Raw genomic sequence first — 12,030 nt, forward strand, 5'->3', positions numbered from 1 at the left:
GCCCGGTACATATACTTTCTGGCAACACTAACTGTAGTTATCAGCTAAGGCAACCACAGGAAGCCTGTGATTCTGGAAATCAGACTACACCTCTCCAATACCCTTGGCATTCTACAGGGAGAATGAGGTCATTCTTTTCGCCCCGAGGAAGGCTGAATCCAGATGCCGCCAATTCCAGCCAGCCGAAACGTCCAACAGAGTTTCACCTAAACCACTCCTTTTTCTTTTTTGCGTTTCATAAGGCTGTGGTTTACCAGATTAGGAAGCTCTGTGTTTAATAGTTTGAAACTTAGACAAACACGTTGGCACATTTGGCAAGTTAATAAATACAGAAATGATCAAATGCTGATCATATAGACATACACAATAAGTGCATCTACATGTACAAATAGTCAGACAATTCATCCCTAAAAACAAAAGAGTGATATTGTTGGTACATGTTTTTTGAACAATTTTTCTTTATTGTTGTTTACACCCATTTTGTGTTCTAATTTTGGCTAGTATTTTTCTCAATGTTCATAACTACATTTTAATTCTGTGTTAGATTTAAAATCATTTAATTTTGAAGACACAACTGTATATTTCCTTTTCTTTCCTTGACGAAGCTTGTTGAACATTAGGTTTGGTCTTTGCATGAAAATCTTTATGACTAACACCTTGAAACATAAGGGTGTATATATGTGGATTGTTGCTTCTCTCCGTGTGATTATTGTTCTCTGTCCCCAAAATCCACTTAAGCAAATTTGGGACTACCCTATTTTTCGTGTTTATCTCTTTCCCCCCTTCAGGGATGTAATCAGCTGCCATTGCTATGCAGTCCCACAGGGTGAATGTGAACTTTGCAAAGGCACTTGTAGAATTAGCAGACTTTAAAGCCATGCTGCTAACCAAAAAGACTTTCTTTGCCCATGAGTCAACACTCTTATCAACCCTATCAGGGGTATGATTGGGTACGCAGCTTGCTTAGAGGCAGATGTAGCTGCTTGCACTACTAGACTTTCCAGAGTCTGATGTATTGACAGGTAGCCAGGGTCACTACTGGATGGCGTGTATTTTTTTGGTCCGATTTTTATTTACTGCAGGGTTGGCCTCTGCAGCCTCCCAGTTTGCTGCAACCCTTTTTTGGAGCGCCACATGAAATGGTAATATGGGGTCATATTGATGACCTTTCTCTAATAGTTCTGTAAGGCCGTCTTGCTCAAATGAAGGAGATGGTCTACTCCATCCTAGGAATTCTACTACTCAGGTTTTAAGGCTTCTGTATGATGCATCCGTATGATCAACTGGGTCCGGTTTCCCACAATCTAGCTCTGGGGAGGCGTCTACTCCACTAGCCATCTGTAGGGTGTCATGTAGCTCCCTAACCCTGTTCTAATCTGAAATGAAACATTCAGGGACATTAATCTTCTTATGAATACTAGGGGTATCCAATTGAAGACCACATGGAGGGGTTTCATCTGATGTTTCATAGCCCTCATATATTGATATCAAGGTCCTGAAAGAATACCTTTTTTGGTAGAGGTTTAAAAACCGTTTCCTGACTTTTATGTGGCAAGTGTGTCGATGAATGTACAGTCGGTGTCGATATTTTTTGTATCAGCGTTGATGGTATCGATGTCAGCGGCATTGATGGAATCGATTATTTTAGCCTTGCACTTGTGCTTTGAGTGACTCAGCCCTCGACTCGACGGTTCGTTTGACGATTTCTCGTAGAGTACTAGAAGACTCTTGATAAGTCTTAGACTTATTACCCGCGCTTGAGGGTGCGCATGGTTTTGCCTTTGCCTTAAGCTTGTCATCGACCGTAGCATGGCCACTTTTCTTATCTTTCGATGAGGACGAGGCCTGTTCCTCAAAGATTTTAACCATTTTCTTCCTACTCATCTCATCTTTGGAGGAGGATTTAGTTGGGCAGACTACGCTCCTTTCATCTGAGGAAGAAGAAGGTGATCTATGCCTTCTCTTCGACTTCGATTCTTTTTGATGACGACGAGGAGTGTCTGCTCCTCGAGTGGGATTGTTTTTTATCTTTTTTATGAGGAGTGGAATCTCTCGACTTGTGGGATGCCCCAAATTCCAAAGGAGTGGACAGGGACTTGGGGACAATACTACCCTCTGATAGTTTAGTTTTACGCTCTTTTAAGGCCTTACCTGTCATCGACTGACAGGATCGACAGTCGGCTGTTACATGCTCAACGCCTAGGCACCAGATGCATATTTTATGCAGGTCCGTGATGAACACTTTGGAACTGCATCTTAGGCACTTTTTGAAGCCTGTCTTCGGAGTTGAAGATGAGGCCATTTTTGAAACGTTTTTGTCGAAAACTGAAATGCGCCGTAATTCCCAAAGCAATCTCATTTGCAGAAAAACGGAACTGAAGCCAATGGGCGCTGCGCGTGGTAAATGTACTCGACGATGATGTCAGCCGTGATGGAGTCCCTAGAGGGACATCGAGTTGACCATCTCGAGGCACATCGCCCTCTGCCAAGAGAAAAATTGTTCTGAAGCTGGAAACAAAGATATCATAAGATGAGGAATACATGGGAGGACACAAACCATTCAAAGGGTCTCAGACATCAAGGCTTTGGAGGTAGATAAGATCTACGGGCCAAAGGGGGTTACTTTCAATCTAGTGAAGAGGACCAATACTAACTACTCTTCTATATCGTACCCTTATCTACCTGTCCAACCACAACTGTGCATAGTGGCTTGCATCCACAAGTACGAGACCAGGACTGCGGAATTCAGGCCGGCAGTTGTGACTCAGCTGCTAATCGCGTGCAGGAAAACCTTTCAAAGCAGTGGCTTCGGCCACAATAGCCAGGTGGGTCCACAACATCATGCAGCAAGCGGGCATTGATCTGTCATGATTCAGGGCACATTCAGTGAGATGTGTGATGGCATCCAAAACATCCGCAGCAGGTGCAGCGCTTGTGGACATTCTACGAGCGACAGCTGGTTTAAGACGTTTTATTTCAAACCAGTCTCATCACTGGCAGAGGCAGTGATGCAGAGCTTTAAACAAGCATAATGCTCACCACCGATCTTGACATAGAATGAAGATTACCCAGGCTTACAGTGCCGGAGTCTTGATTCTATTGAAGACACAAAGGCGAGCATTCCTTGAATTAAAACGCTAGCTACTGTGTGCAAGAGCTGGGGCGCACTGGTGTCACCTTTGGTGCGCCCAGCCCACCTTTTTTTTTTCCAAACATACATTTTATAAGGCATTTCAAAAAGATTTGTCAACAACATCAGCGAAGAGTAATAAGCATACAGTACACATCACTAGTACATTCAAAGGAGGGTCTCTCCCCGGGGAACAATCCTGGGGTGCTTCCACGCCCCTCACAGTTCTCATTGTAGCCAGCGGGTCAGTGGGGGCCTTCGGGTAAGTCCCGGGAACTTTTCTGCATAGTCCATAAACAGAGCCCATGTATTACAAAGGGAGTTCAGATTTCCTGAGCGGATCGCTGTGATCTTTTCAGCCACTACAATGTCCCAACATTTTGACCACAATATTGGAATTGAGAGTCCCTTGGGATTTTTCCAGGGTTTGGCCATGGCAATATTGGCTGCTGTCAAAAGGTGAGTGCATAAGCGCACAATTTGGCTTGTGACGGAAAAATTCCCATCACCGGTACCACCCAGCAGTATAATCCCTGGATCCCATGGGATTGCCAGTCCTAATTGATTCAATTTGTTCTAGCACCCCCCTCCAGTAGTCTTTCGCCTTCGGCAGGTCCATAGTAGGTGGAATAGCATTCCCTCGGAGATGCAACCCCTCCAGCAGCCCAGTGGGATGTCTGGGTTGGATCTGTGTAGCTGTTCTGGTGTGACGTAATATCTATAACAGACTTTGTATCCTTCCTCTGTTTGTGACACATTGGGTGCTTTTATGCAGTCTGGTCCAAATCTTGCCCCATTCTTCGATCTCTTATGTGCGTTCCAGGTCCCTCTCCCAGTTGATCATATATTTTTCTTTAATGGTGAGGTCTGATCTATCCAGGAGGTGGTATAGAGTGGAAACTTTCCCCCGTGGGGTGGCAGATGTTCGTGTCCGTTATAATGGTGTTAGGTCCCTGGCGCCCCTTTCCCCGATTATCCTTTGTGAGATCCAGTGACAGAGTTGCGCGTAATGAAACCGCTCCCCCTCTGGGATTTTACATTTTCTCTTGCAATCTTCGAATGTGAGTGGGCTGACCTCTTCCAAAGAGTCAGATATTTTCCAGAGGCCCCCCTTTTTCCAGGTGGCGAAACCCTCTGAATGAGGTCCCGGCGAGAACTTTGGGTTGTTCCAAATTGGTGCGAGTGGGCCTAGTGTCCCCTTACCTCCCAATTTATGGGCTGCCGCTTTCCAATTTGCCACCGTGTTTTGTGTTGCTTGGAGAGGGCCCAGGTTTGTTTGGGTTCTCAATGATGGGGTATGTGGGAGGTCTGCTAGGGGGAGATTGCACCAGGCATCCTCTCTCTATTTCCAGTGTGGTTGGTCTATGGTCTGGGTCCATGTAAATGCGTGAGATAGTTGTGCCGCCCTCCTTTATCTGGACACATCTGGAACTCCCAGTCCTGCGGAGAAGGACCCTCCTCGCTAGTCGAGATTTCTTCGCCACCCCTCCCCCCAGATGAATTTTAATATGGCTCTCTGCAGGGAGTTCAGATCACTTTCTGGGTAATGCGTCAGGAGTGCTGCGCATTGATAAATTAGTCTGGGTATCGGATTCATTTTCACAGCTGATATTCTGCCCAGCCTAAAAATCTCCTGTTGTCCAATGCCCAAGGTCATTCCGCAAATCTCCAAATAATTGTGGGAAGTTACTTTGGTAAATGCGTGTAGGGTTTTTGGGGGATCTGGGCCCCCAGATATCTGATTGTGGTGTCCGCCCAGGGAATAGGAAGTAAGGGGCTAAGGTCTTCCCTATGCTTCTTCGTGAGATTAATTGCTAATGCTGAGGATTTGTCATAATTTACTGAGAATCCGGAAGCTCTCCCGAATGCGTCAATCTCCTCCCGTAGGGGATCCAGAGATGTGCTATAGTTAAGAGCAAGTCATCCGCGTACAGTGCAGCTTTATATTCCCTTCCCCCTACTTTGAGTCCCCTTATTCCTGGGTTTTGTCGGATCCGCTCTACGAAGGGTTCCATGGACAATGCAAACACCAAGGGTGATAATGGGCAGCCCTGTCGAGTGCCTCTGGAGATTTGTATCTGCCCCGATCTGATACCGTTTGCCCGGAGTTGTGTGGCTGGATTTTGGTAGTTTGCCATTGTCCATTTCACAAAATTAGGGCTGAGTCCCAGGTGTGCAAGTGTGTGTCTGATGTAGCCCCAGTCCACTAAATCGAATGCTTTGTGAGCATCCAGTGAGATGACCAGAAGCTTCTCCCCAGTTCTGTTGGCACGATCAATGAAGTCAAGCGTGCGTCTGATGTGGTCATATGTCCCTTGTCCTTGAATGAAACCCGCCTGATCCCTATCTATTATGTCTGAGAGAGGTTTCTTCAGTCTGGACGCCAGACCCTTAGAGTAAATCTTTCCATCATTGTTCATCAGCGTTATAGGCCTATAGGAGGCCGGTTGTTCGGGGTCTTTCCCTGGTTTATGAACTAGAATGGTGACAGATTCCGCCATTGATTTGGTGACCCTTCCAGTTGATAGAAAGGAGTTGAATAAGGATGTGAGATGTGGGGCCAGTATGTGCGCATAGGTTTTGTAAAATTTGGCTGTGAGCCCGTCCAGACCTGGGCCGTGCTTCTTAGGGATTTAATAGCTTCAGATGCTTCTTCCGCCAATATTGGCACTTTTAAGGGTTCTAGCTGGGGTTTTGTGGCGGTGGTTCTGATGAACCTTCGGTATTGAGATTGTTTTCCAGGGGGGATAGGTGGGCCTGCCATGATTGTGCTGTGGTGGGATACTAGGGTTTCTATCTTTTCCTTGTCAGTGTATCGAGCTCTGCCGTCCTCTCCAATGAGCCAAACTATATTATTCCTTTTGTGTACCTGCTGCAGTTTGTATGCCACAATTCGGTTCGCTTTGTTGCTCTTATTGTAGTAAAACTGTTTCGTATATGCTAGGGATTTAGTGGAGCAGTCCGCCCAGTGGATTTCAAGGGTTATTTTGGAGTTTTTCAATTCTCTTTCAGTTTTCCTGGTTCGACTGATTTTTAGCTCCCTCTCCAGTGCCGCTTCTTTCGTCTCTAAGCTTGCTGCTTGGATTTTCGAGACCCTATTCTGTTCGGCACTGGCACTAATGAGTGTCCCCCTAACTTCCGGTTTCATAGTGTCCCTGATTATCTCTATGGCTGTGTCTGTTATTGTGTTTGCCTTAAATTAGTTGGATAGTGACTCCCCTACATTCGCCTTGATGGTTTAGTCTAGCAGGATGGCATCATTTAGCTTCCAATATCTCGGTAAAATGTATAGTCGCTAGACCCCATGTTCGCTAGTCTCCATGCTTCTACAGTTTCTGTTTCCCTGAGGAGTTTGGCTAGGCCGAGGGCTCGGGTAAAATCGGATTTAAATGGGAGAAGAGTTTTATCTTTCAATGGGTCTGGGACCAAGTTAAAGTCTCCCCCTATGATCTTGTTGAGAAAGCTAGAAGGATCGGGAGTAAGTCTAGTAGGAATTTTTCTTGGCGATATTCGGGCTGTAAATAGCAGCTATGGTAATAGGTTGCTCCAGGAGGTGTCCTTTTAATAGAATATATCTGCCCTCAGGTCCTCGCTTTACCGTCGTTTTCGTTAATGGGACTTAGTCGCTAAGTAGGAAGGCTACACCCCTCTTTTTCTCTCCCAAAGTCGCAAAGTATGAATTTTTAAATCTTTTAAGTCTAATGCGCTGCTCATCCACTGGGAGCAGGGGTGTCTCCTGGAAAATGACTGTGTCTCCTGTCAGAGTGTTAAGCCTGCTTTCTACTGATCTGCGCTTCCCATGGGGCTCCAGGGTGGAGATGGTTGCTAGTGGCTTCAGGAAAAGCTCCTCCTTCCGGTCCCAGTGCGCCCACATAAGATAGTGTGTGACCGCCATGTCTGTTTTGCAACAATCTCAGGTTCGCGGGAGGCTAGGATCATGGATCCTACGACAACTCCCTTTTCCTCCCCCCTCCCCCCTTTTAACTCTTAGGTGTGGGAGCAGCCTCACCCAACGGGGTAACCAACTGTGCCCCATCACTGAAAATATTTAGGCCAAGGGGGCCTAGAATGCTATCAGCGGGACAGCACAATGGGAATCGGTCACTAGTGTTAACATATGTAATGTTCTCGGTCTGCACCTTCTTGTGTTTGATTATTAGAGTGCTCTAGAGGTGTCCCTCCAGATACCGTGGGTTCCCACCCCTTGGCTTTTCTCACCGGGAGGTTCAGTAAAAAATGTTACCGAAAGCTATATCTGGGAAAGGGCCATGGGAGAGGTCGACTGACCTTCTGCAGGGTGTCATCACTACTCCCGTTCAGTCCGGGTTGGTGGTTTTCCAGTGGCCTCGAAGCTTTCGCCTTCTGTTGACTCTTGTCCAGGTGTTAGCCAATGGCATTTCACTCTGTTCCTGGGATGGAGCTTCCGTTTCCGAGTCTCCACTTTCCTCTCCAGCTCCCATGAATTTCTCTGCTTCTTTTGCAGAGCGAATTTGCCTTCGGTTCCTTCCCAGGTGAAATTCAGGGCTGTTGGGAAGTCCCAGCGGTACTGGACTTTCCTTTCCTGAAGCCATTCTAGGAGATTTCTTAATGCTTTCCTCTTCTGCAAGGTGGAGTTAGCTAGATCTTGGTATAATAGGATGGTCGCCCCTCTGAATAAGATCTGTTTAGAGGATCTGGCTTCTCTCAATTTTTCTTCTTTCAATTTGAAAAAGTTAATCCCGGCTAGGACATCTAGAGGAGATGAGGATGTTTGCCACGGGACCGATCTGTGGACACGAACAATTTCCAGGGGGGAGCTGTCTGGGAGAGTCAGGATGAATCTGAAAAGATCCCCCCTTTGAAGGCCTCCAGCTCTGGGTCTGTGATTGCTGTGGGGATGCCTCTGAGGCGAATGTTATTTCGCCGTGAGTGGTTTTCGCCGTCCTCCTGCTCTGCCTTCAGAGCTTCACATCTGGCTTCTAGGACTGCCATCCTATCTAGACCCCTTTCAATCTCGAATGCTTGGTCACAAAGGGCATTTGTCCAGGGTCGTGATCTTCTTCATGATCTCATCCGTTCCTTTCTGGATTTCCTTTGTCAAGGCTGATAGTAAGTCTTTCAGATCCGATTTTGTGGCGGATTGGGCTAATTCCGGGACGTCAGGTGTGGGAGTTACCTCCAACGGAGGTGCCAATATTTGTTTGCCTTTCGTCAGTTTCTCCTGGTTAGTGTTGCTCATGAGCGTTGCAACATCCATTTGCTTTGTTGATTTCCCACTATTTGCCATGGTTTTCGAGGAGGGGTTCAGAATTGGGTGCAGTGCCGATGGGGCCTCTTGCTTACTAGGACTAGCTCCGAACCAATCTTCGGTCCTGCGAGGAGACTCGACTGCACCGCTCCCCAGTGCACGCGTTTGCACCCTTTTCGTGGGCTGGGGTGTTTGGCTGCGGCTCCCCTTCGCTGCCTTTCGGTGAGTATTTGTTGATTGTTGAGGAGTGTGTTCACCCCTCCTCTGGGTTGCAAGATGTACTGTGCGTCGATGGCCAGTGGTTCTTGGGCTTGTGGTGCTGTAGGAGGCCTTATCCTCCCCCCGCATAATGCGATCTGGGGGTGGGGGGGGTTAAGCCAGGTAAACAAAGGGGAGCAGTGCCTGCCCCTGATGCATGCAGCATCCTCTGTCTATCGGTTTCCCTCCACGCTGCAGGCTTCTCCGAGAGAAGCCCTCCCCCTTTGGAGCCTCAGGCCGCTGCACCACTGGCAATAAGTGTGGGCACCCCTTCCACATCTTTGTGTCCTTGGCTGCGGGTTAGGAGTGTGTACCCGCTCCTTGGGGGTGGAGGGGCAGGGAGGAAGGTGTGGGTTCCGGCTGGAATGGAGCTTAGTACTCTGGGCTCCTGTGTTCCCGGGTGGTTGTGTTGGTGATGGGCACACTTAGGGGGGACAAGGATGATCCTGTGCTTGAGGAGATCCTGTGAGGGAGATTTAATTACACTGCCAAAGATCTGAGAGGCGGATTGTTAGTCCCGGGCCGATTTGGACCCCCTGGTGCACCACGCACGGCTTGCTGGTGCAGCGCAGGTGAATGTTGCAGTGAAGAGTTCTCGTCGTCCCCTAGGCTGAGTCGGGAAGGGGGGGGAGCAAGCGTTATTGCGGGGCGGCCCTTGCCATGTTCGCTTGATATATCCCCAAGATTGTCGGCCTCCCGCCACTCACCGGCCCCACAGAGGTGTGCGTTTTCAGTCTGGCGTTCCTGGGGGGGCTGAGGTTTCAGACCTTCTGAGCGTGCCTCGCTGCTCTGTAGCCCCTCGGGGCTGCGGACCTCTTCTCCCCATCGCTCCGACCGAGATGAGGTTCCACCCTTGTGGAGTCACTGTTGTGCCCAGGAGTCCTTGGGCGGCGCTCCGAGGATCAGCCTGCTTTGGTGTGCCGCTAAAGCGACCGCTGCTTGGGTCTGGATTGTGGTGTGCGCCCCTCTCTCCCGCTGGCTGTGTGCACCTAAGGTCCAGAGTTGTGCTCGAGGGGGGATCCCTTGTGGGAGGTAGCCCGATCGCTCCTGGGCTCCTCCGCTCTGGAGGAAGGCGAAGGTGCTTCTCTTTTGTTGTGGCAATATTTCCCAGGTGGTTCCTTAAGGGGACCGGGCGCCGGTGAAGCGAGTCTTGGGGACAGTAGCTTTTGCCATAGGTATGCAGCTTCACCTCTGTGGCAACAACGGCGGGGCTTAGACCGTTGCTGCTGTATTTGCTACGGTGGTGATCCGAGATGTTAGTGACGAGTTCCCGCCCGCTAGAGTGCTGCTAGGCCTCCGGCCCGTTGGAAGTGCTGTGGCTCCTCCTCATCCCAACTGAGACTTCAGAGATGCAGTTCGGACTGAAGGTGGCGTTTGTTGGTCCCGGGATTTGGGCATTTCGTGCTCCATCCTTTCCTCACTCCATGCTATAATTTCTGGGTAAAAACGGAGGCTCACGCCTGTAGACAGTTGTTCGGATGATGGGGCCAGCTACGAGCTTCTCCAGAGCCATGCTGCTCGAGTCGGCTCCAAGCCACGCTCCCCCAGCCCATCCCTTTGTTTAATGCCACGCACCCTAACGGGAGCCCCCCACCTCATTCAGCAACCCGGCTTAAAGCACTGATAACAGCTTTGTATGGAAATGCTGTGATGTACTTTCCCACCACTTCAGGGCAGAGGAGTCTCCCCTTCAACGTCGTTTTTCTGTGTATTTGTATTTATTTATATTGCGCACCTTGCCCAGGGGCATCTGGGCGCAGTTTACGTAGAAGTGGTTACATATATCAAAGCAGCTTTCAAAGTGTGAATAGCAGGCAACGGGTACTGCTTCTAGGGCATTAGTGACCATGGCGCAGACACTCCGATATCATCACTGTCGAGGATTATTGCACACACGCAGAGAAAGTGCACTGGCTGCGATTGTTCCCCGTGAATAACAGCATTACTGGAATTGCTGCTACATGAGATGCAGAAGGCCTGCCAGGAAGCTGAAACAAAATAGTTATTGTGGCTAATTCCCATCACACTCGATTTCGAAACCTCCAGACCTTCACTGTAGCAATCGGCTGAAAGGGAACGCTAAGCAACATTCTACTCATGTCCAAGAACAAATAAATAGAGGAGGCCTTCTTTGTCCCAGTCCTCCCGTGATTCTTTACTTGGCTCGGTCACATGCTACAAAAAGAATGCAAATATCAATCTCGCTTTTTGCCTCGGGTGGGAGATTCTGGGATCATAAGAAAGTGCTGATCTAATGAGTCCAGCCCCCATTGTCATCAGAAAACACAGAATGGAGAACCTGATTAGCCTGTACATTCTTTCCATTAGTTCTAGATGGCCCCCACCACTGTTCCCTTAAGGCATTACATTTGAGACATTTAGAAAGAAACCAATTTAACTGAGGCTCCTTTAAATATACATATATAAAAAAGTAATTTAACGAAGCGTTACTGATTCATAATGGCTCTGTAATGTTCATAGAACCTTACCAGTGCACTCTCCTTTAGATATTATAAAGCTTGGCAAGAATAAGGAATGGCCTTCATATTTCTTAAGCCACACGCATGCCCCAGAAGAGGAGTACAATTGTGAATGATCAAAGGAAACCCCCATCATGGACCTTGTCTTTACATGGAGTTAAAAATTCACAGCGCGGTCGGTAGCGCACTCAAGTACAAAAGGATAATGTACAGAACATCCAATGAAACGTACAATTTTAAACGTGGAGTATTTCACCCCCTTCCACCAACATCAGTGATTAAAGCGACTGTAAGGGGAAACAGAGGGTTTTTCTTTTTTTAATGTAGAAACATTATCATGAATCGGTTTGTTACTTTTGCTATTAGCAAAGAAACGCTTTAAACAAAGACCCAAAATGTCCAGGCATGCCTCACCTTTAAAGAGATTCAGAATCTGTTCTCTTGCCTTGGGGAAGTCTTTTTTCACCAGGCAGCCCCTTTTCTCACTCTTCAAATATAACACCGTATGTTGCGCTTACCCTCATTGTAGTCTTGCGTCTTTTTCTTTTCTCAGCATCCTCTACGGTTTTTGTCCACGTCTGTGCCCCCTCTGGGGCCCTTTATGGCACGCGCACCACCCCTCACATGTTCAGCTCCTACTAAAGCATCAGGCCCATTTTGTTTTATTTTACTTCAGCATGTTTCTTCATACCTGCATATTTCTTCTGCCATTCCACATGGTCCTTCTGTCTAATCTCAGGAGATCCTCATTTTACCCAAACTAAATGTCCTTTTTTCACCTACACACTCCAGGGCCATATCTAACCCCTCGGCCCCCACCGTTTGCAATTCATGATGCTCCTCCCATCCTATTCGAAGTTCTTTCTTCACTCTCATGTGCTCTTTTCTTCCAGTGTGCTCGGACACGGCTCAGAGTTCCAATCCAATTCCTTTTC

General features: G+C 48.0%; 1 protein-coding gene across 1 annotated transcript in view; it reads right to left on the minus strand.

The window, feature by feature from the left end:
* Window positions 1–12,030, minus strand: part of BBS2 (Bardet-Biedl syndrome 2) — a 1,290,628-nt gene that overhangs the window by 1,202,446 nt on the left and 76,152 nt on the right. The window lies entirely within an intron of this gene.

This window comes from Ambystoma mexicanum, chromosome 1q, assembly GCF_040938575.1.
Source record: "Ambystoma mexicanum isolate Mex_15411 chromosome 1q, UKY_AmexF1_1, whole genome shotgun sequence".
In the NCBI taxonomy this organism is placed as follows: Eukaryota; Metazoa; Chordata; class Amphibia; order Caudata; family Ambystomatidae; genus Ambystoma; species Ambystoma mexicanum.